The sequence below is a fragment of the Diadema antillarum genome, unplaced genomic scaffold, assembly GCF_040938485.1.
Source record: "Diadema antillarum isolate AM-2024a unplaced genomic scaffold, OU_Dant_1.0 scf00000011, whole genome shotgun sequence".
Taxonomy (NCBI): Eukaryota; Metazoa; Echinodermata; class Echinoidea; order Diadematoida; family Diadematidae; genus Diadema; species Diadema antillarum.
The window spans coordinates 292,306-312,078 of record NW_027270900.1 but is presented as its reverse complement, the minus strand read 5'-3'; the positions used below and the strand labels follow the sequence as shown (position 1 = coordinate 312,078).

Genomic DNA, 19,773 nt, shown 5'->3' with positions numbered 1-19,773 from the left:
TACACACAATGAACAAATACAGACGTAAATAAAGCTATACATAACAGCATTTTACTAAAAAAAAAAAAGGAAAAAAAAAGATGTATATGATTTTGTACAATGGTCAAATAAAAAAAAATGAACAAATAGATCATTTGACGTAGACGTAAGACTAAAGTATGAAACTTTAAACGGAGAAATAAATTATACAATAGTTTGCAAATTGTAAATCAAATATAATTTAACAATATAGCATATTTATGAAAAAAATGTTTTTTTTCTAAATATTATACTGAATCATCTAATTGAATAAAATCATATTTATTGAGGGTAAAATCAATCAAAATTCAATTAAAATTATCTACTTAACAAATTAAAAGAACAATGTAAAATTTGAATAATGAAAGAAACATATGAAGTTAAATACAAAACACTTTGCAAGTTACATAAGATATATATCCACAGATATTGGAAAGGAATGGTTTTAACAGAGGATAAAACAATGATTAGTGAAAAAAACTACATAAAATAGTATTAAGTCATGCAATTAAATTAAATAATATTTTTCAGAATTAAAAAAAACTTTGTCGTTAGAAATGGTAAAAATGAGTTCATTATTTAATGAAGATCAAAATAATAAAATATTTCGAGTAAAAGTCATGAGTCATGAATGGACAGATATGATTTTAAGAACAAAATTTGGCTACATAATATGTAAAAGGAGCACAAAATATACAAGGTGGGTACATGTAAAATCAAATGTTTGGCAAAATTCATTAAAGACAAGAAAATACACAAAACAGACAAGGATAAGGATTTACAAGAGCGTACATGAAATTAAGACAACATAATTAAGATTAACAAAAAATATGTGCAATTCAGATGACAGTACGTTGGAAATTAACATTCTATTTATTATAACATTTCATAATTTGTGAAACATTTGAAGTACAATCAATAGCAAACAATCAAGCAAACAATTTGACTGAAATAAGTGTGTAATTTACGAGAAGAGGAAAGGATATAAAAAGCCAGTGATTTCATCCCGGAGTACCAAATGAAAATCAGTCATTTTATTGAATTATTTTTTTTTAAAAGGTTGTACCCTGGAGTTTCCAAAAAGTGGAAATTATTTTGGTGCTGGAGCTAGCGGCACTAGCCACTACACTGCAGTGTACTGAAGCACAGTCACGCTATTGCTACCACAGTGTGCCATGCATGCATCGTATAACATGCAGTGGCATGGGAGCGACAATGTACAAGCACACACAGTGCATGCATTTCTCTACGGCTGTCCTCGAGCGGACGTGAGGTGGCGCTACACAAAGCGGTAATCCGGGGTGCTACGGTACCCCGGGGTAACGCATTATGCATCAAATACAAATAAATGCTAGTGAGGCTTTCTTACCTTAACCTGAGAAGAAATAACAAATAACACAGTCAGCTATTAGTTGACTTTCTGAATAAGTTTATCTCGAGAGTTTAGCTTTTGAGAGAAGAATTGGGATTATGTCCCATATTTCTTGAGATAGAGAATTGAATAACTTAATGCTGCTGACAAAAAAACAAACAAACAAACAAAACTTCGCTTTAAAAAAAAAGTGACCTTGTCTTTGGACTTCCTATTACTGTGTTCTTCTTTAGATATCAATCATACTTTGCATTCTCACAGCAGACGTTAATACTAGGCAGGGGAGAACATCATGTCATTCTTCACTAATGAAGATAATGAGTGTAATCGAATCAGGGATTTCACACATTGTATTGAAACACAAATTGTATGACACTACTTGCAATAAAATATTCATAGTAGGAAATGGGAACTTGGCATGCTCATAGTCAAGCTGTTATTTCCTCCTTGCAGCAAAGATCATTCATATACATTTTAAATGGTAACTAGAAAAGCACTCCGAGAGCGCAGACCTCCGCCAAGCAGTTACTTTCAACTGATATCTTGCTCTTCCATAGAGATTAGTGATTTTCAACCACTGAAAAATCGCCTGATTTCCCAATATAGAAGCCTTTGTTACATCATAAACCCTCAGCTGCTCGGCGCACCTCGCCCTAGCAGAAACAAGAGCAAGCACTTTAGTGCGCGCATGCAAACCTCAAATACGTGCAGCCTGAACTCCCAAGTTCATTGACCCTACCTGCCAAAATATCACAAATCCTTCACAAATTCCCCCAAAATTCTCGGATCACTACCAAAAGTTAATCGTTTGGTACTTGTGTCACTCTCAACCTTTCCTGCAAGTTTCATCCCAATCTGTTAACTACTTTTGAGTTACTTTGCACACGGACAAACTAACTAACTAACAAACGAACAAACACACAAACCAACGGTAACGAAAACCTAACCTCCCCCCTTGGCGGAGGTAATTAAGGCGACTGTGAATGGGGCAGTACTAAGAAAGTCCTGTGCATGATACATTGCATAGGGACTGTATGGGTATCTACAACTTGTGGTATGGAGAGAGATGCTTTGAAACTGTAGCCTCATAATTTCTTATTACCCTTTTAACAAGGACACTTTCACCTTCATGCACATGTGGAATGAGTGACTGCAGCACTATTATTCCAACACATCAGTGAAAGTTTGGAGAAAATTGTGCAATTCATTCACAAGTTATGAATTCTTAAAGTGTCTGTGTAGTCGCTGCTGGATAAGACTACTGTAGTGTATGATGTCACATGCATACAAATATATACGGAAAATATAAAGAGAATTTGAATACCTTTTTTTTTTGAAAAAAAAAAAAGTACACTTTTCCTCGACTTGTCGCTGATGTACATTAAGGGTAATATTATTAGCCCTGCCTTCTGAAAGAGGCAAGTCAAGAATTCTTTCACAATGCAAGAAAAGTGAAAATATGTTGAATTTTCTGTGTTTTCTTTATATCATTGTACACATATGACATCACAGGCTGGGTAGTCTTTTCATCCAGCAGTGACTGAGCAGAAACTTCTGAGAATTTATAACTTTTTAACAGGTTGTCCAATTTTCCTCAAACCCTCACTGATGTGTTCTACTAATATTGCTGCATTTACTCTATCCACATGTCCATGAAGGTGGACTTGTCCTTTAAGTTTGTCACAATCCATCTATTGTCAGATGTCTATGACAAGCAAGAAATTTTGTTTTGAACCATGATGATGGTTTTCCTACCTTGGTTGGATCAGTTGGTAGATTGGATGCCATGATGCTGTAACCAGCTGCAATATTGACTGGTATCAGGGTTTCTTCTGGCACACCGAGGAGCTGAGGGCAATATCCCTGCCCTCTTCTGCCTGTCTGACCTGGCATCTGTTTGTTGTGATGATATAAGTATTTAAATTAGCCAACTTAATCATAGTTTTTACTCATTAGTCATGCTATTTACGGAAGCACAGTGTTACAGTGGATAAGAGCAACTATTTGTAATCAGAATGTCTTAGGTTTGAGTCCTGCTTGGTGCATTCGATTATCCAAGACAAATCATTTTTACCCATGAAATCTCTGTCTTGATGCAAGATTTTAAGTGGGTAGGTCCCTACCTGGCAGTGCTTGGGCATTAATAATAATGGAAGGGCCCTCTGGCAAAGCTTGGCACTGACAAGGCTACCCTGGGTGTATATCAATAGATAACACCATACTGTTATCAAAATCCAATTTTGTGACATCACACTCCAGCACATGGAAACAATGATCACAGGTTTGTGCCCTCTGAAAAAAAAATGAAGCAAACAATTAAAAGCACAGTATGGATTATGCAGCATGATAATAACAAATTAATTTCTTTGTAACAAGATCCTCAGAAATGGTACACATACATGTATATATTACATAACAGATACATTGTATGTAGTCACTACTTCTAATGATTTAAAGATAGACATATTCACATATGGTTTATATGAGATGTAGAAGGTAGACTCACATTATCTCCATTATAAACAATGATGTCATCTACACATGATGAGCTGTCGTGTGTACACCTGTTTTCATATACACACCAGTCACAAGGCCACCGGCTAGTCACACAAGATGAACATCTACAAATAGGGTGAGAACATTGTTCAGAGTATACACTAGTTATAATGTCAGATGGGGTTGCATGTTTCAAAAGATCACTTTGTAAACATTTTCTTTCTTTTTCTTTGGTTTGGGTGTACATTTGAGATGGAGTACATCAAATTTGGTTAAGCAGTGAGAATTCCACTAGCATCATCAGCTTTGATTGAGAAATATATAAACGTTAGACAAATCTAGCAAACTGCCCTCATTTGATACAACATAGTGCAGATATGAGAAACTCCACTCGAAATAATTCAATTTGCGAAAGATTCATATACAACTTTTGTACATGTACATATGAAAGGGACAAACAAATAAACCTATTCCATTGATATCTAATTCCAAAGTAACTTAAACCTTTAATTAAGGTAATTCAACCAAAGTAGTATCTAGTCTGGGATTGCAATAGACAAGACTTACGACGAGATGCGAGTGCAGTCAAAAAAGAAGAAATCTCTCTCAACAAAGTTCACTTCGCTTTCAGTTGACTTGATTGAGAGTGCCATAACCACATGGTCAGCTGTACACAGGAAGACATTAACAACAATAAGGTAAATCATTTGACACTATATAAGAAGATACTGATGAAACAAATCAATTTGATTTTGGTTAAGAATTTAAGCATGTCTCACAAAGGAAATGTATATTTTGTGTGACATACCTGGTTCACTTTATATTCCTTACTTGGACAGTACTTTCTGGTGGTTTAACAAAGAATGCATAGTGAGAGTAATATATTGATTTTTAATCAGTCCTTAAGGAATTTCAGAACATAAACACATGCAAAAAAAGAAAGAAAATAAAGCTGACTGTGTCTGATGCCATGGTCCACTCTTCCAGCACAGCAGAATGTTTGTCAAGAAGAACTGGTATGTACAATATTGCATGGCTTTATCACGAACTACCTTGTTTTCAAGTTCCCACAAAATATTAACATTTGTACTACAAGTAACATACATCACGCCCTACGATATCTGTTTTAAAAAAATAATAGAATTCCTGAAGGCAATTCACATCATACATGAAAAATTGACAATTTAGAAATTTGGCAGCATCTGGACGTACAAAATGCCTTGCAAAAATATACATTACTAGAAAAATCACAAACTGCACTGCCATTCTTCTAACTTTGAGTGCTCATCAAAATAGAGATTGTGGGATTTGTTGTACGTGACTTCTGTCAAATACATAAATTCTTCCTTGTGACCAAAAACACAAGTGCAGCTAGTTGCACAACATCAAACCACCTAGCCAAACTTACATTGAACAGTGCAAACAAAAATCTCGACACGTTTCTTACTTTATGATTTGTCATACAAATGTAGCGCAGTTGTAACATGAATGGAAAGCTTCTTAGGTTTTGTCATAGTATTTTGTTGTGAAAATGGATCTGTTCTGTCAGGAATCTCTGCAAAATGTCTTTATTACATATTTCATCTTAAAAACAGCACCTACAATATATGAATTGTAAAAGTACTGTTTTTATTACAAACCTCCTTCGGGTATTGGTGGTACAGAGCTTGAAGGTGGTGTAGTACAGTCAACTGTATTTCCAGAAGTAACAGCGGACATTTCATAAGAATCAAACATGCAACTGTATTCATTACCATTTGTCAAAGCAGGCAGCTGCTGTATTGTGATATTCAACTGTAAAAATGGAAGAAGAAGAGATGAAAAGTTTCAATCTGTGACATCCAAATATAAGCATAATATTTGTTAAGGCTCAATAAGACATAACTCTATCACTTTGCATGTAACATTTCAGAATTGGAAACATTTTCTTAATTGTTCATTAAGGCTTTGCTTTATGATAATACATGTGCAGAGAGACAACATTCCCAGATCATCTATCACCAATACAGCTAAACCTACTTTCTCTTTGTGAGATTAGACCACATGAAATGAGTCCAAACAGGGATTAGTACAGTGGGGTTAGACTAAGTGGCAATCTACCCCTAAAACATTATTCTATTACATATATTGCATAATTGTAATTCACTTTCAGATCTGCCTTACACGACACTTGTGCTAATTAAGGGATGGTACAGTTTCCGTTGAGATAAGACTTTAGGGGGGCATTTCATGAAGGAACTTGTCAGATAAAATATTTGACAAGTCAATTATATCCGACAAGTTCAGAGAAATCAGCCAATCAGACTAAAGAATTTCTCAAAACTTGTCGGATATAACTGACTTGTCAGATATTTTATCCGACAAGTCCCTTCATGAAATGCCCCCCAGGCTTTCAACAATTTTTGATGATGATGTTTTTTCAAGATAATAAGTACCCTCTAATAAATATGAAAGAGAATATAATTCTAAGAGGAATTCAAATTTTATTCGACAAAATTTGGATTTGAAATGGCCGAGATATCCAATACAAAGCAATCCTAATAAAAGGTGGGAGCTGCCTTTCATTACGATTGCTTTGTTTTAGTTTGTTTTTGGATATCTCAGCCATTTCAAAACTGATTTTTATAAAATAAACTTTGAATTTATCAGGCCGCTATCATTTCAAGGCCACACTTACGATACTGATACATGGTCTGATGCATTTTTCACCTTATAAATATTCCCTTTTATCTGGCATCGTTTATCATCAATGATTACAGTTTTGTAAGTTATGTTTGCACTGTATATTTTTTCGTCCTTTAGGTTGAAAAATATTATTGATGATGTTATTTCATAATGAAAATGCTTAAGAATATTATTCATGATGTTATCTTGAATCGAAATGAAGAAAAATACAATAAAACCAAACAAACAAACAAAAAATTCTCTTAGAATTGAAGGCCTACAATGTATTTTCTTAAACATTTCATGAAGTAGTTTCAAAGCACCTTCCAAGAAACTTAAAGCTGAATCTTCACCCCAACCAATACTATACAATTTCTTTACATCAGTTCTTATAATATAGATACTCACAGATATAACGTAAAGACCTGGTCATATAGTGTATCTATAGACAAAAAATTGAACTTACTGGCTGTTCACTCAGGTCATGTCTAATGCTGTCTGAAGGCTGGATGTCTGAGATGCTCACACACTGTACAGCATTGTAGGACAACCACCGAGTGGATTCATTGCTCCGAGCACAGTCCATGTATCTAGTACATCTAATAGACATACCGCATTGCATTGTTTGTGGCTTGCAATAAAATTTCATTTCACATATGGTTTTAAAGTGTCAAATCTGAGCCTGCATGTGCAAGAAGGTAGAGTTCACTATTCAGCACACATTTCAAGCTCTACACTTCAGAGAGAGTTTATAGAGAGAGACTTGAATATCAAAATAGTTGGCTGAAAACCAGAAGGGTGCTATACAATTTGGGGGGGGGTATTAAGTTATTGGTATCAAGCTGTAGAGCTCGATCTTCTCTTCAGTATGGTGTCAATTTCAATATTTTTTTATTTTCGATAAAATAAATTATAACACCACAGGGTGGTATTTTCCCCAATAACATATGAAACGATGCTTAATACAAATCCTCATACAAATACCCAATTTTTATTAAATACACTTTTTTATATTATGAAAATTTATTGGTTCATTATTGTTACAATACTTACACTCAAATCTAAAATGCATTAGCGCCCTTCTGGTTCTCAGCTGACGAAAAGTCTACAATTTAGATTCAAACAGCAGCTACACACAAGCATATATTAAGTTAATAATATTCAACATACAATTTGAAGCACATCACAATTGAAGCATAAACACAGAAAAAAACTAGAAATGTCGCTTTGGCGACTGGTATGCCTCCGCCATGGTTCTAGGAACAGTACCCCCTGGAAAACCACCCTCCGGATAACTACCACCCGGATAATTACCCCCCAGGACAATTCCCCCCTAGGGCAACTACCCCCCGGACAACTACCCTCCAAGGGCAATTACCCTCCAGGGTAATTACCCCCTAGGACAACTACCCCCCGGACAACTACCCTCCAAGGGCAATCACCCCCCAGGGCAATTCCCCCTTAGGAAAACTACCCCCTGGATAACTACCCCTCGGATAACTACCCCTGGATAACTACCCCCTCGGATAACTACCCCCTGGATAACTACCACCCGGATAACTACCCCCTGGATAACTACCCCCCGGAGAACTACCCCCTGGATAACTACCCCCCGGAGAACTACCCCCTGGGTAACTACCCCCCGGAGAACTACCCCCTGGGTAACTACCCCCAGGATAACTACTCCCCGGATAACTACCCCCCCGGATAACTACCCCCCGATAATTACCCCTCGGATAATTACCCCCCGGATAATTACCCCCCGGATAATCTCCCCCCCGGATAATTACCCTCCGGATAACTACCCCCCCCCCCCCCCCCGATAATTACCACCAGGATAATTATCCCCAGGTTAATTACCCCCTCCTCCGATAACTAGACCCCAGATAACTTCCACCCGATAACTACACCCTCCGATAACTTCCCGAGGATGATTACCCCGGATAAGCAAGCCTACAACTCCCCCTCCCCTATAACTATCAAGACGAAAATTACCCCAGGACAGTGCACCACGCCAATTACCCCCTGGGTAACTACCTCCCGGGTCATTGCCCCCCCCCCCATCTTACCTTTAATAAAAAGAATATCATTACTACAGGAAACGAAGTTCTTTGTATTATTTGCCAGGAATCACGGAGATGCCATACTGATACATCATTTTATGAAAACAACATCTTAAAGATTTACGATTTGTATCGTTTGCACTTAGGACAATTTATGTAAAAGCTTAATTTCTCCCTCTGTATTTTGACTCTATGTTCATAAAAAACGAAGCTGTCCCTTCACATCCTACCCGGTAATCCAGTAAATTTAAATGCCTTTAACCAAACTATTTTCGCTAAATCTGTATTTTCTTTTACTGTTCCGAAATTTCGGATTTCTCTTGATAGTATAGTATAAAAGAAGTTTTAAGTTTGAATGCCTTTACCATTGAACCAGAGACATTTTGAAGAAATGTTACACTTCAGAATGAGTTAAACTTTTTGCAATATTTTTAACCACAATTGTCTATCGTTTACCACAAATCCATGTAACACTTCTTTATTTTGAGGAGCTTATATCTCATGCCTCACGTGCCCTGGTTTTGACCCATCATCTTCCTCTTCCCTCTCGCTTTTCTCTGTCCACTGTGAAGGTAGTCTATTCCTGTCATTCATAACTCACCTTTCCTCTTTCTCTCATTACAAGGGATTTATCTCGTGTGTGTTCATGTGCAGTGCACTCCCGTTAAAACGAAATGCTCAGGACCGGCAGTTTTTTTTTTTTTTCGTTTTAACGAAATTTCGTTGTAACCGAACAAATATAATATGCAATGTATAACGAAAAGAAGGAAACCACGCATAAAAAAATTTTGTTTGTTGAATCCTCATCATACGCTGGAAAGCTATGTGAAATGGGAGAATACCTTTTTAATTTCGTTTAAATATTACATTTTAAAAAGAGCATAAAGTTGTTTGTGTTGTCACACATGTGTAGAAAATGACGGTGTAGGATTTGGTTACAGTTCGCTATTCCAAAGGTTCTTTTCTTACTAAAGTACGTTACTCCGAAGACTCCTTATTCCGAAGTTTCGCCATTCCCGGGATTCCGATGGTTTGTTTATGTGAAGGTTCGCATTTCCGCAGAATCATCGTTCCGAAAGTTCATAATCTAGATCAAAATAATATATTGTTCATTTTCCGAAGGTTCGTTGATCTGAAAATGAAATGAGGTTCGTCATTCTGAAGGTTTATAAATCAAAAAAAAAAAAAGAAAAAGGTTCACTAGTCAGAAAGTCCGTTGTTCCGAAGGCTTTTTCATCCGAAAATGAAATAAGGTTCGTTATTCCGAAGAAATTTTGTTAATGAAAAAAAAGATGAGAAAGGTTAGTTATTTCGAAGATTTATTTATCTTAAGACGATTATAAAGATTGCAATTCTTAAGTTTTGTTAGTGTACTCTCCTTTTTCCACCATGGATTAACGATACTTTTTGTAATGTTCCGATTAACGAACGTTTTGAATTCCTATCATTTTCGGACTAACGAACCGTATAAGAATAAGAATAAGGACCATATTTTATTATCGAATTAACGAACCTTTGGAATAACGCCAAAATGTGCTTAATAACAAACCCTCTTTCATTTCCGAACTAACGGACATTTAGTTGTATCAGAATCTGTGTGTTTTGTATTAAAGGACTTCGGAACAATGAAACAAACCTTATCTGAATTCAAATTATTTTATTACAACAACGCAAGTTCCCCTCGGAAACTGTGCGTGATACACGGAGTGAACATTTAATGATGCGTTCGCTCATGCAGAGACGCTTTAATAATGCTTGTTCCGCTACGCATTTTCGAATGCGATCCGCATTTCGTTATAACGGAGCGCATTTCTTTTGTTTTTCTTTGTCAGTGGCGCTCAGAAAAGACTTCGTGATAACGAAAATTTTGTTATAACCGTCTTCGTTATAAGCGAATTTTGTACCATAGACTTTAATGGCGATAATTTTGGGACCAGAAGTTTTGCTTCGTTATAACGAAATTTCGTTATAACCGTGTTCGTTGTAACGGGAGTGCACTGTATCTTTATTTGTGTACTTCGTCTCTGTCTTAATTTGCTTTCTTTGCATTGTTTCATCAATTTTGTAACTATTTTACTGTTATACCGTTAACGCTCATTTCAGAATTGCCCTACTGCATTATTGGGCATATTAACAACTAGTATATCAAGGATGTGGGAAGAGATTGTCACCTCCTTGGTATGATCACTGCAGAACATTACCTCCCTTGACAATTACTCCTTATTGAAATTAGGCTCCAAACAATCACCCCTCTTACAATAACTCTCCCCCAGAAAATTACGTCTCTCATTGTTATTTTCGAACACATTAGCTATTTGAATTGAAAAAAAAACCTAACATTTTTTCATATCGTCTGGTTTTGGTCGAGACCTAACTTCAGGTTTTAAACATCTTTTGGGTGAGATAATTAGAAACCCCTTACGAAATATTAAAGAGCATGTTATTCCAAGAAGGATTCAATTTTTTGAGAAAAAAAAAATACTCTTGAAATGGCCGGGATAAAACAGAGCAGCCCTATAATGTAAAAAGGATTCTGTCAACTATACAACTCTCCCTAGATCTATTCAAAAAGAGGGTGCAGGACAAAAGACTTCGTTAACAACTAGGGGTGTTTTGTAAAAAAAAAAAAAAAAATACCGTTAAACTCGTAATATTTTACTCTTTTTAATGAGACTAACTTATATTTGAACTGGATTTCCTCTTAAAGTGTCGAGAACATTTAATTTGAAAACTTGCACAATTCTACTTGTACGTAAAACAAGCTGTAATTTTACTCTCATGACAGATTAGGGCACCTTTTGATAAAAGTTGCCAGTTATGACATCTTGTTAGTATCTAATAATTTCAATAAAACCATGGGTTCTGCTTGATTGATAAGCTCGAGTCACTGACTTGTTACCATGGACCTGCTTTGATCGACCTACAACGATTGGTAATTGTGTGGAACTGACAGCTTGTCAGGACTGATAACTTTCATAAAACCGTGCCCGGATCCTATCAGAAATTATGGCTTTATATCGAAGAGTCCCTCGCTAATGTTAAGGGAATATGAATTGCAGTGAAATCAACTCTCCTTTTCTTATGTTTATCGTCTATCATGTGTTATAACGGTAGAAAATAAATGACAAGCCAAAAGAGTGATGACAGTGTAAGAGAAAGGTGCATCTTCTGATATGGTGTTATGAACTTATGGAAAATATACGACGGGTGGTAACTTTCGGGGGGCGGGGAGGGAGGGTTGTCCAGTAGGTAAGTATCAGGAGGGGGCGGGGGGGGGGGGGGGGGGGTTCGGGGTATTGTTAATGGGGGGGGGGTAGTAATCCGGGTGGTAGTTATCCTGGGGGTAGTTATCCGGGGAGTAATTATCCGGGTGGTAGTTATCCTGGGGGTAGTTATCCGGGGGGTAGTTATCCGGGGGGTAGTTATCCGGGGGGTAGTTCTCCGGGGGGTAGTTACCCAGGGGGTAGTTCTCCGGGGGGTAGTTATCCAGGGGGTAGTTATCCGGGGGGTAGTTATCCAGGGGGTAGTTATCCGGGTGGTAGTTATCTGGGGGGTAGTTATCCGGGGGGTAGTCATCCAGGGGGTAGTTACCCAGGGGGTAGTTATCCGGGGGGTTGATGTCCTAGGGGTAATTGCCCTTGGGGGTAGTTGCCCTAGGAGGGTAGATGACCGGGTGGTAGTTTTCCTAGGGGGTAATGGCCCTGGAGGGTGATTGCCCTGGGAGGGTAGTTGTCCGGGGGGTAGTTGCCCTAAGGGGAAATAGACCTGGGGGGTAATTATCCGGGTGGTAGTTATCCGGAGGGTAGTTGCCCAGGGGGTAAGTGCCCGGATACGCTCCGCCATAATGCATGATTTTCCCAATAGGTCTAGATAGTACATGTGGACAATGTGTGATTACATTTTCACAAATTGGCAAAATACTGAAATGACAAGTTTGTCACAAATGTGTTGAATGTTCATCTTCCTTGACCTAGGTTTAATTGGATGAATAGGAGAGCATGTATCTAGGGATTTAAGGACTTTAACTCGACTTTGACCCATTCATACATTTAGGCATTGAGTAATTTTCAAGGTACAGGTGTGGAGAAAAAGTGCAATTTCTGAATTGAATAGTAAATTGTTACCATTTTCATCTGTTCCTTGACCCTAAAATTCATTAAGATAATCACTTTCAGGTAGAACATGCATAATATGTACTATGTTTCAAGATAACTTGAGCCACTTCCGAGATATGGAGGAAAAAGTTAGTTCAGCACTTTCACTTGATCTTTGACCTTTTGACCTTTGAGGCAAAAAAAGAAGAAAAAAAAAACTTTCCAGAAAATTTCTATGAGGTTACACATGTATGCATACACCAAGTGTAAAAAAAAAAATAACCCTGCTGGCATTGCATGATAGGAGGGAAATAGTAAAATTTTGAAGTGTTGCACTTGACCTTTGACCCCTGACCTTTGACCCCATGAACCCTACATTCTCTAGATAATCACTTCCAGTCCGTATATGTATATACTATGTTCCATGAAGATACCTTGAACAATTTTCCAAGGTATAGAGAAAAAAAAAGAAGTTTTAATATTTTTACTTGACCTTTTCACCTTTGACCTTTGACCTCATGACCCAAACTTTCACCAGAGAATCTTAATTGGGTAATACATATATACACTAAGTTTCAAGAAAATATCTTCAGGCATTCAATAGATATGGTGGAAATAGTGAAATTTTATGTATTTGACCCTGACCTTTTCACCTTTGACCTTTGACCTCATGACCCAAACTTTCACCAGAGAATCTTAATTGGGTAATACATATATACACTAAGTTTCAAGAAAATATCTTCAGGCATTCAATAGATATGGTGGAAATAGTGAAATTTTATGTATTTGACCTTGACCTTTTGACCTTTGACCTTGAGCATGTGCATCCAAAAGTTGATAGGCACAACTTCACCCCCTAATACACATACATGCCAAGTTTCATTAGGATACCTCAACAGGTTTTGATAGTTACCTTGTCCACAAAATTCATTACGGACGGACGGAAGGACGGACGGAAGGACGGACGGACGGACGGACGGAAGGACGGACGGACGGACGGACAACCCGAAAACATAATGCCTCCGGCACCACTTCGTGGCGGAGGCATAAAAATGGAGAAGCACTCTGCAAGTGCAGACCTCTGCCAAGCAGCCACTTTCCACCAGTGATCTTGTTCTTCCATAGGGATCAGTGATTTCCACCCATACGAATGCATGCTAAAAATACAAGCCTTATTGTTAACGAGACATGAAAACTCGTCACATTGAGGACGAGTTAGGTGATACGCTTGTGGTCATCAGATGACAGTCATCTGTGATCGACAAAGAAAAGAATGTGATATAGGCACCTTGAAGTTATATTGAGCGTACATGCGAAACCGTTTCTGTAACCACTCGGCCACGGGTCATCCACGGAAATGGTAAGACAAAAAAAAACAATGTATAGATATAACAGGGGGAAAGTCAATGCCCACTCAACCAACGTGGCCGTGTGAACATCTATTGCATTGCTAGACGGAAAAGCGGCCTTGTAACGACTGAGGTCGCTATGCCATTTCTGGCAACTTGGGAAAAATACGTCCCGCAGACATAAAACCTATAATCGGCTGGTTTTGATACCTTGCCTTTAATCACAATTTTCAGTGTAATGACGTCATCAAATTACAAAACAATGACATCGTCTTGAAAGACAATTGTTCAAAGTACAACACCTCAGTCGTCGTCATTACATACTATGATCGGTTTGACAAAGTCAACCTGCAAAATTTTGCTGCAGTCGAAGCAATGTGGTCTCCAACACACAAAAAAGAGGGATATGGCGTGTGTGTGTGTGTGTCTGTGTGTGTATATAGGTGCGTTTATATACGTACGTGATTTCTACATGGACGAATATGTAATACAAAATTGAAGAAAAAAAAGTAAAATAGCTAAGCATTTTGTTTCGTGATCTTGTGGGGTTCGAACCCGCAACCTTACGTCTCTGAGACGTCGCCTTTAGCCACTCGGCCATACGTCTCGACGAGAAAATATGGGGAACGTAAACTTATGTATGTGAAAGATACATGAGGAATCGTTTTGTCCACATTCCATTTTCATTTTCAGTTTTAAACTGCAAAATTGTCAATCTGATGAGGAAATTTCAAAGAATAAAATGCATGATTACTGCAGCTTATATTCTCAGCTACAACATACTAACGTTTCAGAGGAAATGAAGCAAAATCAGCTGAGATAGAGGTGCTTAAACGTTGTCAAGTCAATGCATGGTTTTAAAAAAAATCACCTCCCATAGACATAACACGTAAACTTGTCCGATTTTGTGTCTTTACTTTTATCACAATTTAAAGTATGATGACGTCATCAAACTAGAAAACATCGATATGGATTTGAAAGACAGTTGTTTAATGTATAATATATTAATCGTACGTTGTCAGTTTGCTATTGACATGACCATCAATCACACGAATATGAGGCAGCTATTAGTACCTGTATGAAATTATTATAGGCATGGTTATCAAATTCCCTTAAAATTTCCTTATTATTGCTTTATTTTTGCACACAGTTAAGCTATCTCTTTAAACTCGTCACAGTTGAGAATCATGAACATCTAACATTAGTACCATATTCAGTTCCATAGCTGATCGCGTTTGCTAATTAATTAAGATTTATTGTCTAGAATGTGCCATATGGCCAACCTGTATACACACGTGGACACACAAACACAATGCTAAATGTATGTATCAAACCTCTGTAACACAACTTTGAACTAACTGTAGAAAGTATCGCTGCACTTATCATACATACTTTTTATCATTATCTGAAACTCCACAAAAACCACTAATTGACAAATAATCATCAATACAGAAGACTGACTTAAAGGAACAATTCAAATACCTTTTTTTACAATGTATAGCTTCTTACATGTATAAAATCAGCACAAAGTAACCACGACTACATTGTGTTACTGAATTGATATGAACAAATTTCATTTTGTTACAATATACCATGATCAGCTAGAAAAGCCCAGCCTGCAATATTTTGCAGCAGTCGAAGCAATGCAGTCTCCAACGATAAACAAAGGGATACTGTGTGAGTGTGTGCGTATAGGTGTGTTTACATGCGAACGTGACTTCTACATGGACAAAGGTGTAGTACTCCATTGAAGAAAAAAAGTAAAAAAAAAAAATTATTATTTTCTTTCGTGCTCTAGTGAGGTTCGAACCCGTACGTGTGCAACCTCACGTTTCTGTGACGACACCTCTAACCACTCGGCCATACGTCTCGACGAGAAAATTAGAGGAACGTAAACTTATGTACGTGAAAGATGAATCAGGAATCGTTTCGTCCGCATTCCATTCTCATTTTCAGTTTTAAATTGCAAAATTGTCAACCTGATGAGGAGATTTCAAAGAATAAAATGCATGATTACTGCAGCTTATTGTCACAGCTACAACATACTTAATTTTCAGAGGAAATGAAGCAAAATCATCTGAGATAAAGGTGCTTAAACGTTGTCAAGTCAATGTATGGTTTTTAAAAAAATCACCTCCCATAGACATAACACGTAGACTTGTCCGATTTTGCGTCTTTACCTTTAATCACAATTTAAAGTATGATGACGTCATCAAATTTCAAAACCATGACATGGACTTGAAAGGCAAATGTTCAAAGTAAAACATATCTGAATTTGGGGTGATATTAAGCTTAAACAACAGAGATACGAGTAAATGAATGTCAGAAAGAGTACCTCAAAAAAATTAATTCCACTTTTTTGATTTCAGATGATGATATGATGACGTCATGAGTTTTCCTGGCAATATTGGTACTTGAAACGTTATTTCCAATTCATATGCTTTTGTAATATGCAATAGAAATATAGGGTCAATGGACGATTTAAAGAGCTATGGCGACATAAACAAAAACATGTTTTTTCACTATATTTGCAGAAAGACGCGCACGCGGAATTTCAACTTTGACGCCAGTGCATTCCTTTGTTATAGGTCAAAATCGATCGGAAATCAATGGATATTGTTACTCAAAGTATCAGAAATCCAAATCAGTCAAAAAAATTGCATTTTCATGTTAGTTACGCCCTCTGCGCGCGAAATTGCGCGGACGGACGCGCACGCGAGAAAATGTTTGAAACGCTTAAAATTGTCTGAAACTTCGAGATTTCCCATTGGGAAGTCGTTTTGAGCCTTTTAAAATTTTGACGCGCGCAAACGCGCGCGTAATGATGACCTGGGTAACTAGCGTTAAAATGTAAGATAGAGCGTGACCTGAACTTTGTGTCCACCGAAAATGATACAGAAATGATATCTAGTTATGAAGTTAAGGTCCGAAAATCACAAAATGGCGCCTAGATGACGTCATAGATATGTTACTGTCATGAAAACCTTATTGTGGCTAGATATTGTTATGAGACATGTTGACTGAAAATGTCATGTTATTCCGTAATGTCATTGTTGAGATATTGACGACACAAAATGTGGCAGAAAGAAAGAAGAATAAAAAAAAAGAGAAATTTTGGCAATCACAATAGGTGATACGCTGATAGCGTATCACCTAAATATAAATATTCTGTTTTATAAAATATTCCGGATGAATACCAAAATTTAATCATCTGTTCTTTGTGTTATTCTTAATCTTTCCTAGAAGTTTCATCCAAATCCATTACCAACTTTTTGAGTTATTTTGCACATGGACAAGCCAACGGTAACTACATGTAGAGAAGCACTCTGAGAGCGCACTACATGTACCTCTGCCAAGCAGCTACTTTCCACCACTGACCTTGTTTTTCCATAGAGATCAGTGATTTCCACCCATACATGTATCAATGCATAGTAAGTCGCCAAATTTCCCAGTACAGAACCTTTTGTTATGTCATCAAACTCCAGCTGCGTGGCACGCCTCACCTGAGCAGAAACTAGAGCATGCACTTTAGGAATTAGTGCGGGCATGAAAACCTGAAACATGTGCAGCTTGAACTCAATTGTGCCTACAGTACATACCTTCATAAATTTCCCAGATCACTACCAAAATTTAATCATCTGTTCCTTGTGTCATTCTCAACCTTTCCTGTAAGTTTCATCAAAATCCTTTCACAACTTCCTTGAGTTATTTTGCACATGGACAAACAAACCAACCAACCAACAAACCAATGCTGAAGGAAAACATAACCTCCTCCCTTGATGTAAAAAAAAAAATGCTCCTTTAGGTAAAAATAGCTAATTGTTCCTTGCATCCTGGTTGTGTTAAAGTCAATAAATATTCCTCATTCTTCCCAATAATACCAACATTGGTATTAAAGGCAGCTGAGAAAGCTCATTAACACAATCAGAAACACACATTTTCCAAAGAAGAGGAGCTCTCAAAAAATACTGTACGATGTCTGGGTTATTTGTTTGTGGCCATCATACCTGGCTTCTAGAGTACACCATCCACAGTAAGGGTCTCCACCATTACCACCGCTTCCTCCAATGCATTCATCACAGGTCTGGTAATTACTGCAGTTTGCCAAGGACATCTTCAATACCTGCATACAAATGTATTCACATCAGACTCAGTACTAAGCTCAAACCTTAGGATAATAATTCATATAGCTCACTTTAATAGCAAAGTAATAATTATAACACTCATCAAAGGTCTGGTAAAAAGCGCAGTTTGTAGAGGCAAGATTTCAAAGCTATGATAGGACTGTCAAATGTTTTTGGTTTTTTTTTAATCTAGGATAGGAACACTGCATGATTCATTTCATTTAGTGACTTCCTTCCTGGTGTAGTTTGCATGAATAAGTAACTAATTTGGCAATAAACAATTCAACATTGCCCTGTAAGTATTATGCTTTGAATGCTTTAAAATATTACCTTTAAATTACAGGTAGAAAATTACAGGTACAAATTCCCTGTAGATATGAGGCAAGACCAGTCTGTACTTTCATTGTACAACCACAGGACAGTTTGACTAGATATGAGAATGACAGATGCAATGCTACAGACAGCAGCTCTAGAAAAATCATTATCTTAGAAAAGAATGGATGTCAATGTAAATTGTCATGAGCAGTACTGAAATGGAAGGCATATCAGTTGCTTTTAAAACAAAAATGTATATGAAGTATCATTTCAGCACTTTTATGGCTTGATTTTGACCACTTATCAAAGCTCTACCTCAGAAAAAAAAAAAACATGTTTAAAGTTATTTGAATATCAAACTTCAGCCCATCAGTGCAGGATGGTCAAAACTAGCTTAATGTACACTGTAGAAACTTGTAAATTTCTGATGTTACACTACACAATATCTCAAGCTATGAATGCCTTCTTGCTTTAACTGTAGCTCTACCTTCTTTCTCTCTCCCTCTCTCTCTCTCTCTCTCTCCCTCTCTCTCTCTCTCTCTGTGCCTCTTGCCTCTTTCCCAACCATGTTGTCATTTTTATTTATTCATTTATTTCCTTTCTTTCTTTCTTTCTTTCTTTCTTTTTTTTTTTACCTGTGAACCTTCCTCAGAACCAGTTGCGAGAATGATTTGCTCCTTGTCCTCATCCAGAAACACATCTCGTAGAACAGATCCTTGTCCGAGGGGAACATTTTCGTACTGGTAGGCGGATGAACTATTTAGTATGTGAACCTATGTGATAACGAGAATAAAATGACACCACAAATGTTATAAAGAGTTTTGACATTGGGTTTGTCAGCATTCAGTATGCCGATTCATACCCCCTGATTAATTGTACAGATTTGGAACATTTCTTTTTTTTGGGGGGGGGGGGGGAAGGAGGGGGGACTGCATGATAATAATGTTTATTTTGTAATCTAAAAAAAATACATGCTGTTATGTTTATACAACATATTATATGTTGTCTTTCACATTATTACCTCCACCAAGGGAGGAGGTTATGTTTTCATTACCGTTGGTTTGTGTGTTTGTGTGTTCGTTAGTTAGTTCGTCCATGTGCAAAATAACTCAAAAAGGAGTTAACTGATAGGGATGAAACTTGCAAAAAAGGTTGAGAATGACACAAATAGCAAAATTTATTAACTTTTGGAGGTGATCCGAGAATTTTTGGGGAATTTATGAAGGATTTTTGATATTTTGGCAGGTAGGGTCATTGAACTTGGGAGTTCAGGCTGCG

At 37.2% G+C, this 19,773-nt stretch overlaps 1 pseudogene; it reads right to left on the bottom strand.

Moving 5' to 3' along the window:
- Nucleotides 1-19,773, bottom strand: part of LOC139720433 (plexin-A4-like) — a 73,499-nt pseudogene that overhangs the window by 37,935 nt on the left and 15,791 nt on the right.